Below are 18379 nucleotides of genomic sequence, written 5' to 3' on the forward strand. Positions count from 1 at the left end.
TGAAGAACAGAATCACTTATGAGGGTTAGCGCTCGGGTGCGTGCGTGTGTGTGTTTGAGCGCGTGTGTGTTGAACACACACCCGAGTGACTCCTTATCTTCGCGTGGAGAGTGTGAGGGTTCATCTTATTAGACGTTCAGAAATAGTGATTCTCTCGTAAGGGGAGATTGGCAGTGCAGTCGGGGATGTGATTTCTGTATGTGGTCCAATTGAATTGTGTGTGTGCGCGTGTGTGTGTATTCGAGTTTTAATTTGCTCTGGAGTGTGTATTCTGGTGCCGATAAGACCCAATGTAATTGGAGTCGGTGACAGGAGTGGCTGCTTTTGAAAAAAAAATGAAGAGATTGATGATTTTGTAATGCACAGATTCTAAGATTTGACAAGGCAAAAATGCTAAATGCTAATAAAATAAGCTAACATCAAGTCTTTTTTTTTTTTTTTTCTCCCTAGTCGCCTACCCTTATTTTGATGGGATAAAACTGAGGAGTGCAATTTTGCAACGTCAAGGTAAGCAAACATTTTCGAATCCACAATTCCAGTCGAAAGTCTGAGAACAACTTCGCTTTCAAATTCGATCAAGCAAGAAGCAGAAAATCCAAGCTATTAATTATTTAAAATGCACAGCTGGGAACTGATCATTGCAGGCCATTTTTGGCCATATTATAAAACTGTTTGACAAAATACCAAGATTATAAAGTCATCTTGGATTTTTTTTTTTTTTGTCTCATTCAAGCTACCCTACTAAATCCGTGTGTCCTCAGTAAAGGACAACTTGGCCTGATCGGATTCAGTTATCTCATTCAATTTGTACTTCTATTTTTATTTTTTATTATTTATTTATTTATTTATTTTTAAGAGTACAGATGTTCAATCCCAGGTATTTACTTTTTATTTATTTATTAATTTTTTTACCAGAGTGATTTAAGATTGGCTAATAACAAGTAATCGATTATTTGGGGTAATTAAATACTAATGTAATCAGTTACTTTAGATATTTAGTTACTATAGCAACTATGACTTTAGGTAGTAAAGTAATGACATAATGAATTACTTTTGTCATTGATTAGTACCAGCTCTTTATCGACATTATTTTAGACTAAGATAAAAACACAAATTTGGAAAAAAAATAGATAAATACATTTTAAGTCATTTTAAATGAAATAAAAATGTAAACATTTACTTTTGAGATTAACTAAGTATTAACTTGTTTGTCTTGCTGAGACAAAATGGACTAAAAAGTCGACATTTGTCACCAATTTTTTTTATTTTTGACTAGAGTGGTCTAAGATTGGCTTGTACCATTATTTGGGGTAATTAAGTACCAAAGTAATCAGTTACTCTATATATTCAAGTACTGTAGAAACTATTACTTTAGCTAGTAAAGTAACAATAGATTAGTAAGTGATCTGTTGATTAATTCGAGCCAGTCTTTTTTTAAGCATTCCTTTATAATAAGACTTAAAAATTTAGAGAAAAAAAACTAAATAAAAAACGAATTAATTTTAAATTAAATGACTAGAGCATAAGGTCAACTTGGCTGTCTTACCGGGACAAAATGGACAAAAATGAATGCGCTTGGTCTCAGTAGGATATACTCTATGAATTCATACACATTTGTGATTTAGTTATTACATAATATCGGGCGAGATTGCATTATTTTTTGGGATTGGTCTAGTTTGCGCATTTTAAAAGTCTTCGGACATCCTTGACGTGATCCTCGGGATGGATGGATGGAACGTGGAAAATCGTTTTGAGCGTCTCCTCCGGCGTAGCGTGAGTCTGTGATCATGCGTAGAGAGAAAAAAAGACTTTAGGATAAGAAGCTTATTGTGAATATTGACCTACTATCTATGGAGAAAACGGTGGGAGGGGTATAAAGCGGAAAAACGGGGGGGGGGGATAAAAAAGTGAGGTTGAAGGCAGGGGAGAAGAAAGAATCCAAAACCTTGAGGGCTGCATAATCCAAAAAATGAGAGCTGTGATTGGAAGGCTTTAAAATAACGGAAGGCCGATAAGAGCTTCGCCTCGACTAAAAGAGAGATGTGACGATGAGACGAAAGGAGATTGCGTTGGAAAGCGGCCATCGACACATCGAGGAAAACAATGGCGCCATTGCTCACCCCATTCGGAGCCGGGATAATACCGACGATCTGAGGCGGGACACAATGCGTTACACAACTCCATCAAAGAGCGAATCTACAAAAAGTTCCGCTCGGATCGAACGGCGGCTTCCTTTCCAAGTTGGATTGTGCTACTTAAAACATAAAGAGTTTATCTTAAAGAGCTTAAAGTGAAGAGTGGCAGACTGGCAGCGAAGTGGGCGGGGTCTCGGGGGCAGCTCTTAAACTTCGACAAGCTGTCCCCAATTCTACCAGGCTTTATTTTAAGATAACCTTCTTTCGCTGGTAAAATATTTATTCTACAGTTTTTTTTGAGAGGAGTTTGACCTCACTTGCGGGATTTTCCCAAAGCCTTTAAAAACTGTGGACTCTGTATAATATAGTCGAGCGGCGGTAGGGAGGTCACTCTTCAAAGATGGTGGAAACAAAATGTCAAGCATTCCAGTAGAACTGACGCGTACTGGGTTTTATCTTCTGAACTGATTTTTAAGATCTGGTAAACCTTACACCCAACGATTACCGTATTTTCCGTCCCATAAGACTCAAATGAAAGCCCTTTAGATTTCTCAAAAATCGATTGTGTGTTTTATGTATAAAAAAAAAAATAATCTCAAATTCAAACCGATTATCCGTATGTTTACCTTGCTTAACTCCTGGGGGAAATTGTGATCCAACTTGGCCATTTTTATGTTTCTGATATGCATACATACATTTATGCATACAATAAAAGAAAAAAAAAACACACACTAGGAGGCTAAAATATATCAAATTTAGCCCATGTCAGGCTCATTTACTGCCATTCAAAATCAGAACTATTGTCAATTTTGGACATATTGAAAACTGGATTTTTTATCATGCATTCCCCACGATTTTTGCATTAATCCTTATAACGGCAACTCACGAACGAGGCGCAATGGAAATTTTTGCACCGGGTGGCGCTAAGTTTTGATAATTGCAAGCCTTTCAATGACTTCGATGATTGGCTTAGCCTGGACTCCAATAATGCAAAAGTTATAATATTGTAATTATGACATAATAATGATTTCTATTCCAATTTCCAGAATATATAAGTATCCATGCATAGTTACTTTAGCTATTATAGCATTTTTTACAGTTTTTGTACATAAAGCAATGTACTGTAGATTCCCCGCCCAAATATATTCTGTATGAATAGGGCTGATGGCACTGAAGATTTTGAGAGGTGTAAAGTAAATATATATTTATATTTGAAGATGTTATGACACTTTCCAAGTCAGCCCAAGTTGGGTGATAATAACACCAGGTTATTTCCAAATTTCCAAATTTCCAACCGGGGTTAAATGACGTTGTCAGCTGCATTCAAACCAGAGACAAGAAATTACAACTGTATATATTTACTGGATTTAAAATACTGGCCTGATTACTTTTGTGCTCTAAGTTTGTGAGTCGCTATTGTTTAGTATCCTGTACGGTGATCCCGACATCAATTTGAATGCTGATTAGAGGAAACGCGGATACAAACCGTGTTTTTATTTCCTCTCTCTCCAAAGGCCGCATTTGCCTGGCAGAGTTCACCTCGGCAACTTCGGTTTCGATGCTAATTCAGAAGAATCAGACAGGCCGAACCTACGCAGAGGTCGCGGTGAGATGCAAACAAGGGGTCCGATTTGCAGACTTGTTGCGTTTTTTTTTTTTTTTTCACCCACGTGGAGAGACTTCTCTCATGCGTGAACGAAAGAAGGTTCAGCCATGCTGAGAAAGGACGAGACTCGGCATCTGTCGCTTCCAGATTAATCTCGCCCTCTCTCGCACATCACGTCCTAATAGAAGAAGCAGAAAAATGGCTGATTATTTATTGGCTTGCTTCTTCAATATATTGAGATGCAACTTGAACTGTTTCATGTTTAGTAAGCAGGATATTTTTTCTGTCATATGTTACTTATTCACAAATTTTTTTGGCGTATAGTACAGTGGGCCCCCGGGTTACAAGATACCCCGTGATACCCTAGGGTCATGACAGTTGTTTTGGTCACAAAGTGGGGAATACACCTCAAGGAGGGGCCAAAAAACTCAGTATTCCACATCACTACATGAATAAAAAACATAACCCAGGGATGCTGTAACCTAGGGGTCCACTGTATTAGACATTTTCATCGATAGACATGTTTTTACCTGAAATATTATTATGAGCCAGTTCTTGTGGAGGGAGGGGATTCAGAATAATTAAAAAAGAATTTTAGAGAAATTATTAGACAGACCTTCTAGACATTTTGGCGGAGTGCAAAAACATGTCTTATGTTCTCTTACGACGACAAGCCCGTTATCACCTGCCCGGGTCTTAATAGCCCTCGGCTATTAAGAAGAAACCGATAAATTGCCTGGGAAGTCGTGTCGGAATAATGTCGGCGCGCTTGCGAGCCCATTTGATTTCATTGAGCGCCGCGCTTCCGCCGCGTTTTTACGACCCTGCTGGGAAATGTTAATATTTCTGAGATATTCCTCGCACACACGCGAGCGTCTTGTTCCAAAGTGCCAGGTGGAGCCAATGCAAATATCCCTCTGCTAATTTATTTTTATTTTACGAAAAAAAAAATAACATGCTAGCATTTTAATCACATCCATCAGCCTAATTAGCGTGCCAGAGATCCGAATACTGAGAGCCTCTTACAATGTTTGCACTATTATAAATACATAAAGCACCATCTGCTCCACACAGTCGCAGCTCCTTAGGCCTGACTTATCATTGTTTGGACTTGCAGAAAAAAAACAAAACATATATATATATATATATATATATATATATATATATATATAAGCCAAGTGGACACATCGGTCAGCGATTCAACAGCACGAACCGATGTTGGACGAGGCGCCACCTAAGAGACTGAAATATTCCGGGAGTTGGTCCAAAAAAAACTGCGAGCAGAAATGAACGGGGCCTTTTTTTTTTAAGGGGAATCCTCGAAAGGCTCATCAAAATTTGACACCGTGATACTCCAATGTTAGGCGAAGAAGATTTGCGATTTGTCTGGAATACACGAGCTCATTTTGGCCGATTCTCTCGTAAAAGTCTTGGGAATTCCCCGCTGACGTTTTCAGGTTTTGGTTCTTGGGACTTTTGACTTTGTGTTATGATCCACATGTCCAACTTGTGCAGCGATTCCCAAATGGGCGATGTGCACCCCTGGGCAAGGCACTTGCTTTTATTTTGTGAACTTATACTGAGGCACATTGTCACAAACCAATAATGAAAACCAGTATCTTGTGGCATTGCGAAATAAAATACACCTAGGGCTACCATTAAAAAAAATCTTGCTTGTTTTGAGAATTTTTTTCATCCAAAAATGCATTGCATGAGTTCAAGGATTTTTGGCATCACTGAGAAAAGTTTTAGAACCACTGGAATAGTAATAGCTAATGAATTCCCCCAAATAACTGACTGATATTTCAATTCCTTGTAAAGGTCCTTGGGACTTTTTAAGTACGGCCCAAATCCTTGGTGGTATTTTATCTGACTTTCCAAATTCCTTTGCTGTCCTTTCTTACAACCATTTCTTCAGACTATTGTCAAACCGTGAAGGCCCCATTCAATTTGGATTGAAACGTTTTCATGGAGGTGTCCAGTTTTACCTGTATTAGAATATCCATCTCAAAAAGATTGGTATTTATCGATAATATAGCCTTGGCCCAGCGGGAATTTGCTAGATTGTCCGGATTACTCCCTCTGGGCTTTTGTGACGGCATAAACAAAAAAGAATTGCCCATCTGTTTAGGATACCTGTTTTCAATCATAGATCATTTCTGGGCAGGTTTCAAAAAATGCCTGATACTAACCAAAATATCAAAATCCATATGCAATTTCAGGTATGGGTTCGTGGTCGTAATGTGACATTTTCGAACAAATTGAGTCGGCTCTTCACTGTGAACGAAGGGACAAGAGCCTTTATAATGAACCGTTTACCTCAACCCACCTTTGAAGAGCGCGCCATTTTAGCATAGTAAGTGGGTCTTTAACTCTGGAGCAAATGTCTTAGCAAAAACAAAAGGTAAAAAAAACAAAACAGATATACATCGTGGATAATGGTGGAGGTGGGAAGGAAGAGCTGCTTAAGAACTTGAGAAGCTAGATGCTAGGTTTGATATCGTACTTCATAGCTTTATTTGCAATATTTCAGATGCACCTTGAAAGATGTACACACATGTGCTAGGTCAGTGGTTCTCAACCTTTTTTCAGTGATGTACCCGCTGTGAAATATATTTTCAAGCCAAGTACCACTCAACCAGTGCAAATCATTTTTGGGTTAAAATTTTTTTTTAAAAAAAAGTGTTAAAACCTGCCACCATTGTCTGATTTTTTTAAAACTTTAGATCCTTTGAAAGTTTCATAAAAAAAAAAAAACATAAAAAAAACAACGTGAAGTGTCCTATTTTGGATAATAGAAGAAATCTGTTATCAAAAAGAAATAACAATCCACAAAATTATTAAAAATTAATATTTATATGTATCTATCTATATATCTATCTATCTATCTATCTATATATATATATATATATATATATATATATATGGAGAGAGAGAGAGAGAGAGAGAGAGAGAGAGAGATAGAGATAGAGATATTTCGCGTGGATCTGTTCACAAAAATAAATCATTAACTTAATTATTAATAAATAGTCCCCCCCGAAAAAAAAATCAACATAGAGTATTAGACCTGTTTTCAAAAAGAAAATATTCAAAATAAATATTTGTCCACAGTAAAGTGTCCTCTTTTGGGATCATAGTAGAGATGTGTTCATCAAAATAAAGCATAATTTTGACAGGTAACGAGCGGTGGCACATAAATCGGGTCCATCCATTCTTGTATTGGGGAGAATCTAGCTTTTTACAATATTGAAATTGCATAACCCACAGAACATGTGTATTTTATGAACTTATATTTTCCTGAAACAATTAATACAATAATTATTGCATGTTTGTTTTATTTAAAATCTCAAGTACCTCCTGAAGTTCCTTCAAGTACCCCAGGGGTACTACTACCCCCATTTGGGAACCACTGGTTCAGACCATCGGCCGAAAGCGGTCGCTAAGCCCAAATTCCCATAACTAGTTCTTGAACCGCATTTCATAAGTTTACCATGATAAAGACACTTAAAAAAAAGTTGTCAGTTATGACCTGACATTACAGAATGCTTTTCCTTGCCCTATAAATGAATGGAAACGGTGTGAATAATGAATTCATCATCCGAAATCTCCGAGGTCGAAGCCGAGGAAATGCGGCATTCATGCCTCAGGCACTTGAGATAAAAAGTGCCGCTTCAACCTCGCCGTGTTGTTGCCAGTCACTCGTCTTGTAAATACCAAAACGGGAGAAAAGTAATCGACGCCATGCCCCAATTCATTGCCGGGTACGTCATCCTCTGAAACAAAAATACTTCCCGTAATAAAAATGTGACAAATGTATTTGACAACCTCAACGTTTATAATCGTCTTTATTAATAACTTGCGTCGTAAACATGTAAAATGTTAGATTTAAATACATTTCTTCAGTCGTCGATTTTGGTTCTCCATCTCTTTCCTGACTGTTACACAATTGTGCTAAAAATGACTAACTCCAACTGGAACGTCGCTCCAGGCTGGGCTCCATCCCATATCTATTTTTCGGAAACCGTGTCGGCGGTGCCAAAATGTTGAGGGTGGGCTGCGCATAAAGAGAAAACAGTAAATCCGAAGGGATTGTTGTACCTCGATGAGGTGGCGAGAACAAAAACACACACACATATGTCCCGCGTGGAGCGAGGATGTGGACATATGGTTGTTGTTCGCCAAAAACGTCCTCCGCAAGTCTACTCGGAAGTGTTTTTGAAAGTGTGAAAATTCTGGCTTTAGTGGCGCTCTTGAATGAGAGTCGACTGCGAGAGCAGCAAGTTTGGAAGCGAAAAAGACTAAGGTTCATTTGTGAAAGTTGAAAAACAAACAAACACAAAAAAGCAAACGCTTAAAAACAAGTTTTCTGCTTCCATCGATCTTCGCATTTCGTCCGTTGATTACCGTATTTTCCACACTATAAGGCACACAGGATTATAAAGCGCACCTGCATTGAATGACCTATTATAAAACAGTTTTCATATATGAGGCGCACCGCATTATAAGGTGCATAGAATAGAAGCTACAGTAGTGGCTGGGCTTGCCTTATGCATCCATTAGATGGCGATATGCTAAAGGGAATTCACAACAAAACAATCAAATAAGTCAGTCAAACTTTTAATCAGAAATGAAAAATAAAGATGATTCGTGGAAAGTACTATCTGAAAAATGAGAAAAAAATACCTCTTGATTATCAATCAAGAGTTTAAAAGAAAATAACGATGATTCAATTAAATATCAAACTTAAGTTTTCAATCAAATTGCAACCAAAAACCTTCATCTATATTGTTGATTTAAAATCACACTTTAAAAAAAAAAAAGAGGTGTATATATATATATATATATATATATATATATATAGTAAAAAATACATTCATAATTTAACTAAATTTTGAAGAATTACATAGTGATTAAATTATTTTAATTTTTCATATACCTAAAAATTAGAATTTGCGATTTATGCGCTATATGAAACGCACAGTAATATAAGGCGCAATGTCAGATTTTGAGAAAATTGAAGTCTTATACATACGGATCACTAAACCGAGCAAACGGATTACTGCCGTGCACACAGATTATTAAACTGTGCACATGGATTTTTAAACCGTGCGTACGGTTTAATAAATTGTGCAAACGGATCAGTAAACCTTGTGCACGGATTAATATAAATGATTTTTTTTTCATACCCTGGGGCTCCTTACTTATTTTTGTTTTAAATGTCAAAAAAAAAAAATCAACCACTCGGACTTTCCTATTGGAGAGGAAGCATACCACATCAACCGTTAAACCATTTTTGAACTGAAGCGTGTCAATTTTAATGTTTGTCACCACTCATTTTAACACACGCAGATTTAACCTGTCCTCCGAGGAGGTCTTCTCCAAACCACAAACGGGGCCTGGTGTATTTTAAAATTCTGGTCACGAAACAAACATTTCCAAAAGTGTCAGGCTGAATCACAGCCAGCATGATGCACACGAGTGATGTGGATATGGAATTCTCACAAGACCCGCTGACGGAAATTTCCGTGACTTTTTTACAAAGCTGTGTTAGGAGATGAGATATTTATTTTATTTTTGAAGTGCTTGTTTATGCGCTAGTGTTTGCCAAATGTTGTGAAAAATCCCATTTTATAACTTTGTATGTTTAGCTTAATGCTAACAAGCTATGCAAATGATGAAGCAACACATGTAGACAAATACTACACCACAACTCACAAGCATATATAACTTTTTGTCTCTATAGTCTTTATTTTTTTAAACTGTCGCTAGCTAGTTTTTTGCTAATGTTATATTTATATATAATTGGTATATTTCTATCAGTGTAAATAGGCTAATGATTTGTTAGTGTGTGTATATATATATATATGTATATATGTCTATATATATATATATATATATATATATATATATATATATATATATATATGTGTGTGTATATATATAAGTATATATTTAGATATGTAGAAGTGTGTACAATTTATTTATGCATATGGTATATACTGTATAAATAGATTTAGTTCATAATGAAAGGAACTTAGAGTGTAGCATTAAATAAGAATTTTACCTCTTTTTCGAGCACATAAATGATAATGGATGCATTGTTTTCTTATTTGCCTTCATTAATTTTGCGTTTTTTTTTTAAATTATTGTTATTTGCTTATTTTTATCATTTTCTAGAATGTTCATAATAAAGATTTTACCCAATCAATATGTTCTTTATCTTCTGCAATAAAATGACAATTATTTTCTGAGGATTTTTTTAAAGCACTACTTTTTTTTTTTCTTGGCAAGCGAAAATACTAAATTCTAGCTCTTTACCTTGGTTCTTCAAATGTAAAAAAGAAGAAAAAAAAAGACAATATTCCCATCTATGTCCCCTGTAAAAAACAAAAACCCAGCCATGGTAACTTGGACTGTATGGCTGCCATATTTGGTGCACGGCACCACTTGAATGCCTTTTAGTGACAGGAGCCTTAGCTGGCAAAAGCCGCACGGCGTGCTTGCGACAAGTCCCTTCCGTGCCCCCGGGGACACCGCGACCCAGCTCGGCTGCGCAGTGGATGTCGCAGAGCTCGCTCAGTCTCCCGCGGTTCCGATTCCGTCTCCTTTCTCACCGGGGTAACCTCTACATAATTAGTTTTTGTAACCGCCTTCAGGATGACGACTGCTTGGCCCTTTCCTTCAAACCCCGCTGCATTATTAAGTGGCGACAGGACCGGTTGCGGCGCACGCCTCTCTGCCATTCTCTTTGTACCGCACCCCCCCATCCACCGACTCCCTCCCTTGACATCCCAACTCCGATTGTGTCTTCTGTGAAATGGAAATGTTGCCCCCATTAAACCAAGACAACCTCAAGTAGATCACTGCTTCACTTAGGCTAATGTAGACACAAGGAGGTAGCACGCGAGAAAGCGAAAAGAGAAAATAACGTATGAATCGGCGAAAAATGCCATGCGTTTTCACGACACTGGGCTTATGTTGCGGGGATTAGAAGATGGTGGGTGGAAGTATTTTTTTTTTATTAAACCTTTTTTAAAACTAAGCTTCTAACAACAACCAAAAAAAATCATGTTACGAATTGATTTCCGGAACAAATTGCCATATTTTCCGCACTATAAGGCGCACCTAAAAGCCTTTTTTTCCATTTTAAAGCTGATGGTGCGCCTTATAATCAGGTGCGCCTTATATAGGGATCAATATTGAGATTCGTAGATGGGGAATGAAGTAATAAAGGAAGCTTTACCTGTTTCTTTTCTGTGTTTACAGTTGAACAAGGTTGATCATATTGACATTGAGTTATTATGCTATTGAGAGTTATTATTGTTATTACTTTGAGTATTACTATATTGTGATCGAAAAGGTTTTCAAATATGTCATTAATTGAGGGTGCGCCTTATAATCCGGTGCGCTTTATATATGGAAAAGTTTTATAATATGTCATTAATTGAGGGTGCGCCTTATAATCCGGTGCGCCTTATATATGGTAAAAGTTTTAAAATATGTCATTGATTGAGGGTGCGCCTTTTAATCCGGTCCGCCTTATATATGGAAAAAAGTTTTAAAATATGTCATTAATTGAGGGTGCACCTTATAATCCGGTGCGCCTTATAGTGCGGAAAATACGGTATACTTTTTTTATTAAATCTTTCTTAAAACTGCCTGCTTCTAGCTACAACAACAGAAAAAATCATGTTTCGAATTGTTTTCCGGAACAAATTAATTTCAGTTTGAAGTAGAGCTTCTCATTTTCGGAGACATAAACCTGATTTGGTGAAAACGCGTCACAATTATTTCTCGTAAACCACTCACTGTAATAAATGAAATCATGCTTTGTAAAATCTACATTACGTTGCTTTTTAAATTAAGTTTTTGTCCCCCTGTTCCCGGCACCACCAAAAAAACTCCGGTCCAGAAAATCCACTTACATCCCACTCCGCTCCGCGTCGAGAAAAGATAATAAAGTCTCAGACTATGAAGCATAAAAAGGAAGAATTGTTTTATCCTCCAGGCAGGTGCGGCGGGCGTCTCTTTTTAATTTTCTACACGCTTGCGAGTCAGCCGCACGGATCAAAAGGGACACTTAATTTTCCTGCAGCGAGGAACGAGGCGGGCCCTCGCGGGACCACGTTTGATTATTGCGCTTTATCGTCGGCATCGGCATCTGCAACACGGGGGCCCCGGCGTGATCGCAGCCAGGCAAACACGCTAGCAAAGTGGACTGTTATTTTCCGCCTGACTTGTGCTCCCGCGTGTTATTAGATTCTAATTGCTGATTATAGGACGAGCTCTCTCGCAGGCAAAGTGTTTCCAACCGAACGTTTGAAAAAGTGAGGGGTAAATCACGTTCGATTGTTTGGTTTTGTCTATTATTGGCTCACTTCCTGGTTCAAAGAGGATGCATATTTGTTGACCAATAGGGGTACACTGTTAAGGCCTTGCAGGGGTATGCATTTTTGTACTGGTACCTGAGGGTCTCTACAGGTATCAGAAAACCAGATTTATAGCTGTTAATTTTTCTTTTCCGATTAAGAGCAAATTAATTTGAACATGAAGCAACGTTGCTTTGCAAAAGGCTTCAATTTATTTTGTTTCATATGAATGGACACTGTCAATTGTTTTATGATATGGATATATCATATATGGATATGAGTTTTCACAATTGGGACATCATTTAAAAGATGTTGAGAACATATGTTCTAAATCGTTAGCTCCACAAGTGTGTTTGGTGTTTTTCTTTTTGTTTGTTTTAATCCATATGTAGTATTTTAATCATTTTCTCCTACATCATTCTTGCATTATTTTCTCCAAGGAATGGCACACTCCTGGTTGTAAGATTACATGTTGAACCTCTGACATGTTGTCACCATCTGGGTGAAATTTCAGCTCCCTAGTGTTCTTTCAGTGCTTTCCATTTGATGTGAAGTGCCTTTGATGTAAAGAGCAAATACTGCACAGACAAAATAGTGCACAAGGGTTAAACCAGTGAAAATTTAGACTGCTGGGTTTTCTTGTCATGCTAGCTGAAAGCTAGCTAGCTAGCCGGCTAATGATGGGCACTTTTTTTGTATATGTTTTGTCAATGTTTAACACATGAAGGGACTTCAGGAGTATGTGAGATGTTAGCAGGGTTTATCCAGGTATCAGAAAAATGTTACACCAAGAGTATTCTTTTCAATTTAAGAACACATTAATTGCAACATAACACCTGTGCTTAACTGTGCTCCTCTGGAAAATGTTGTATGCTTTTGTTTTGATAAATTTGAAATGGTGTAAGTTTAGAATCTTCCAAATAAAATACATCTGTTTTGTTTCCTAATAAAATAGAAGAGAATAGGGGGCACTGTCTGAAATATTTTTCACAGGTGGTACATCAATAAAAAAGCTGAGAACCACTATAGACCACATTATTACGCTGTTACTATATTACAGCGCAATAACAATGTTATTAGCAATAGTGAACAATATGCGCTCCCAATGAGGGGCGCAACATTGTTTTTAAGGTACAACAGCTGGATGATAGTTTGGCAAGCACGCAAAGAATGACTATGAATTCAAAATGATACACCACCTCATGATAAACCGGGGATGAGAAAAAAACAAGAAACAAAACCTACACGAGTGCCCTAATGTATTCCGTGCCCTTAATTAGCGCAAACATCTGCGCGCCTCTTTCGCAAATGCACAGCATCTTGATTGTGAGCGTTACCATGGCGACAAGTACGCCGATAATAGAAGTGGGATTTTTTTTTTTTTTTACGTCAGGCCGCCCCCCCCCCCCCCCCCCCTTTCCTTTTTCCATTTTCAGGTGAGGCTGATTGCCTGCTGTCCACACAATGACACGCTGACAATGATAATGATGATCACGGCGGTAAAAGATAATCAAACAGATGTGCCCCCCCCCCTCTTTGCCCCCCACCGCCTGAATACCATCCCAGATGTTTAACGGCGGCGAGCGAAAAGGAAAATTAGTCTGATCTCCTTACGTTTTCCGGACGTTCCGGTTCGTGTTTTTTTTTTTTTTTTGTTCAATCTTTAAATGCTTTTGTGTTGTTTTCCTCTCCCCGCTGCGTGCGTTGTCGGAACGCGATGAGACAAGATGTTGCCGGAGGACGACGGCATCTGCTAAACTAAGTTTAAAACGGTGTTGCCATGAATTATAGAGCGTCTCCCTCCGATCGGATCTTGAGTTTAAAGGCCTCCTAAGTGGGGTTACTTCATAACAAAACAAAAAAGAACAAGTTTTCTTTTCTGTCCTAAAAAAAAAAGTTACGATCCTTAGGTCTCAACAAAACATCATTTTAAATTACCGAAGCACTAATTAATCGACAAATAATCAACTACCATATAAAGCGATAACGATTCTACACTGTGACTTTTGCTATGGTAAACCATGAAAAACGTTTTTGATTTACTAACATTAGGGACCAAAAAAAAAAAAAAAAAATTGCACGATGGACCGATCTTCAGCGGAAAAGGCAATCTCGACAAAGACAGATTATTATTGCTATGTCTATGCGAACATGAGTGGTATCATATGAAAGACTGACTTCCATTCCTTAATTTGAATCGCACGTAGGTAATAGCTATGTTGTATGTGTGGAAACACTGCCATCCAGTGGTCACAGTTAATACTACAGCGCTCAATTGGCTTACATAAGGTAAGCATTAGTCAAAGGTATCAGAAACCCTCCATTAAAAAAAAACAAACATTCGACGATATTTTTATTATTTATTATTTTTTTTACAATTTGAAAAGATGAGAATTCTCATCCATTGCACTGAAAAAGTTAGGTATCAGAATTTCAAGGTATCCATTTCTTGGAGCGAGTTTACGATCAACAACTAGAAATTATAAATTAGGAGAATGGATTTTTGCCATTAATTTGATGTTTTATGTGAAGATATCTGTCGTTATATTTTTGTGGGAATATTGTGCATTAAAAGAAGTAGCATATTTTCCCCGCTATTTGGCGCACCTAAAATCCTTCGATTTTCTCAAATGCTGGTAGTGCGCCTTATAATGCGCATATAATGCATATTTGGGGGGCGAAAAAATAAAAAGACTCACCGCCATGACCATTTTTAAGTGTTTATGTCTGCATTTCAGTGATAAATGGAATTTTTTAAACAAAACCTGTTTGAAATTGCTATATGCTTTATATGCTCTAATTTTTAAGCAATTTATATGGGAATAAACTTTTTAAATCAACGATATAGTTAAGGGTTTTTGTGGCAATTTGATGAAAAAAAAAAGTTCAATATTTCATTGAATCATAATTCTTTTAAACTCTCGATTTTTTTTAATGTAATTGAGGTATTTTTCCCCATTCGTTGACACGGGCTAAAATAAAACCGCTCTTTATTTATTTTGGGAGTTGTGACTGCTTATATTCAATTAAGAAAGTTTGACTAATTGTTTTGTTGACATTCCCTTTATCGGGTAGCTCCATCTAGTGGATGTAACACACACCCAGCCACTATAATAGCTTCTATTCTATGAGCCTTACAATGCGATGCGCCCTATATATGAAAACAGTTTTAAAATTCACTGAAGGTGCACCTTATAATCCAGTGCGCCTTATAGTGAGGAAAATACTGTAGTATTGTATCGGTGTCTATTCAAGAGTTGTACAACTGAAAGAAGTGATAATAAATATCCCCATTTATTATTATTATTATTATTATTATTATTATGTCGAAAGGTTGCTAATCAGTAAGCTAGTATCCAACTTCCAATATCTCCAAAGTTGTGATAGTCGCTAACAAGAATCACAAGAGTTGAGACGGGGCCGGTTAAGTAGAGCGGCCTTGTGTTTTCAAGTGGTCAAATCTCTCAAGGGAAGCGAATTGCTGCTGTAGAAATGTGTGTTCTCCAGAGTGTGCGTGTGGTGGACCATACAAAAACAAATGCACACACGAGGCGGCGAGGCAGAGCTTTAATTATTGTCAGTGTGAGTCGACTCCGCATGCAGCCTGCTGGAGGGGAAAAAAATATATATAGAAAGGGAATTAGCCGCCAGCTTTCACTGGCCCTGACAGCTAATTACATTTAAGACCAGCTAGCGCAGTGGAGAAAAAAAAAAAAAAAAAAAAAGCAGCCAGGACAATCGGCGCTCGCCAGCCCAGCTCCAAGTATGAGACGTTTTGCCGCCATTTGCGGGATTCTTTCTTCTTCCTTCCTGTTGGCATCCACCTAATGGAGGCGCATTGGTGTCAAAAGTCCAACATGGCGGATTGCTAAAGATACGATTGTATACGGCGTTTTAATTGCCGTGTCTCAAAATCGTGGCGTTTGCTTAATTAAGATAATCCGGGGGTCAATTAAACGCCGCTCTCCTGACAGGCTCCATTGTGATGCTGGTGGCGGGCTTCGTTAGAAAATCTAACTGGTGGATAAAAAAAAAAGACAACTGCAAACCTACAATAAGGCCAAAGCGTCCTAATTTATGCCCTGATATAATGACGTGCGGTTTCTCTGAGGAAACACAATATGGAAAATTGGCTTTTTATTGTTTGCTTGGACATAGTTTGATCACTGGAGTCCTAACTTATGTAAAGTAAATCTTTTGCGAATTTGTCAGGAGTCTGTTCTTTACTTTTGGCTAATAGCGATGTAACAGAGGGGCTAATTTACACGCTAATTTTCCCACTGCGTCTTTTTATGCCCGTGACTTGATCAGATAGGCTGGGAGAATATCCAGAATCACTTCGAAGGACGACAATGTCTAACACATGTCAAGCAGGAACACCATTAGCCAATAAAAAGAGCTAATTTGAGTATTGTTGCATATTAGCATTAGCTCATAGCTGTTTTTCATTTACTAGCTTATGGTTGATTGATATTGTCATATGAATAGGATTAATATACCACACAATGAAATTCTTATCTTGTTCACTGAGTAGCAGAATGCATGCCATGTGTGAGCAAAAAAAAAAAAAATAGCTATAAGAATAGCAATAAAACAACAGAAACAATGATGCTAATAATATAGTGCAAACATCATCTAGTGCAAAATATTATTTATACGTGTTGTAAGGGGCAAATTAGTGCCTGAAAGATTTGTTGAGAATCATTCAGCAGCGTATTAGCATTAATTCTTAGCTAGCTTTTTTTCGTAGCTTGTGAATTTGTGATTTTTTTGTGACCTTACTTTGTAAAGCCTTTTGAGACTAAATATAAATTATATATAAATACATTTGACTTGACTGGTTGTTTGAATGCTAGTCAGCTAAGTTAGTTGAATCGCATATTCGTGTTAGTACATGGCTAATATTTTTACTAGCTTGTGGATGATTCATTATTGACTTGTATAGTAGCATTAGCTCTTAGCTAGCTTTCATTTACTAGCTTATATGATCGTTGATGTGACTTTCATATGTGAAGCCTTTTGCAATTAATGGCTATATAAATAAATTTGACTTTACTTAGTTGGTTGATCGATTGTTGACTTGCATCGTAGCATTAGCTCTTAGCTAGCTTTCATTTACTAGCTTATATGATCTTTGATGAGACTTTCATATGTGAAGCCCTTTGAGACTTTTGCAATTAATGGCTATATAAATAAATTTGACTTTACTTAGTTGGTTGATCGATTGTTGACTCGCATATTAATTTTAGCTCATGACTAGCAATTTTACTATCTTATGATTGATGGATTATTGACTTGCATATTAGCGTTAGCTCATAGCTAGTTTACATTTACTTTCTTATGTGATTTCATGATTTTCTGTGTGATTCATTTGTAAAGAAAGCCCTTTGAGACTGTTAAGATTAAGGACTTTAAAAACAAATTTGCATAGATTAGCATCATTTACAATCTTGTGGTGGATTGATATTAGCGTCAGCTAACTTTTATTCACTAGATTATAATTGATAGATTGTTCTCGGGGCTCAAACAAATGAACCCAAGTAAACACAAAAAATGTTCTCGTATTTCGCCAAAAGCTGTTGTTGGTTTTTCATCGCTCTGTGCCGAGAGAATGGCAGCAGCTGTATTTGTGTACTCCGAGCGCTTGTTTTGGAAAAATGCGTTCTCGAGTGACGTCTCCGCACGACAACAAAGCCCAACCTGACCTTGATGACAGCCTTTTTTATTCCACTCACCCTTTCCACCAACTGTTTATCAATAAAAATGGAGTGCCTTCATCCACGCTAGTAGATTTGAACATTTAGCGCACAATGAACTCAATGCAAAGAGACAGATGAATAGAATCAAATTTATAATGATTGCAAACGCTGCTAAATGTGTTCAGCTGACTGACGGTTTGCAGTCCATTAATTTGAAAAGTCGTAGCCGTGGAGGCGGGAAAATGAATTCCACTAAAAGCCCTTTAAAGTGCGGCTGTAACCTAACAAGCGACGAATGTCAACAGTTCCCACACACGTTTTGTCAGCTAAGAATATCAGTTATTTCCATACTGTAACTTTTTCAAGTCCAAATGATCGATAACGCTTAGACCAAAGAAAGCGGATCATCTCCAGCGGGTGAGGTTTGATGGCGCCTCCCAACAGCCATGAATAACTCACTAGAAGACTCAGCCAAGGGGAAAAAAAAAAAAATGGCTGTCTTTCATTGAGAAAATCCCCTCAAGACTTCCCAAGTTCAACAACGCTTGTCAGAGTCACATGACTGTTGGA

The 18379-nt window shown here is 37.5% G+C and overlaps 2 long non-coding RNA genes across 3 annotated transcripts in view; one reads left to right on the forward strand and one right to left on the reverse strand.

Annotated features, from left to right (window-relative positions):
* Positions 1 to 462: 462 nt before the first annotated feature.
* LOC148407870 (uncharacterized) overlaps positions 463 to 18379 on the forward strand; it is a 128971-nt gene continuing 111054 nt past the window's right edge. The window contains exon 1 of the long non-coding RNA XR_015863629.1: positions 463 to 507. This is a non-coding gene — a long non-coding RNA (uncharacterized LOC148407870). The remainder of the gene's footprint in view (positions 508 to 18379) is intronic.
* On the reverse strand, positions 1575 to 2245 carry LOC148407871 (uncharacterized). 2 transcript variants are annotated; one of them, XR_015863663.1, is made up of 3 exons: positions 2121 to 2245; positions 1946 to 2029; positions 1575 to 1779 (listed from the first exon to the last, which is right to left on the reverse strand). It is a non-coding gene; the product is annotated as an uncharacterized LOC148407871 (long non-coding RNA). The 2 variants fall into 2 exon arrangements; XR_015863662.1 differs by having other exon boundaries at positions 1946 to 2224.

This window comes from Hippichthys cyanospilos, chromosome 19 (genome assembly GCF_059441005.1).
Source record: "Hippichthys cyanospilos isolate Australia breed blue-spotted pipefish chromosome 19, RoL_Hcya_1.0, whole genome shotgun sequence".
Lineage (NCBI taxonomy): Eukaryota > Metazoa > Chordata > Actinopteri > Syngnathiformes > Syngnathidae > Hippichthys > Hippichthys cyanospilos.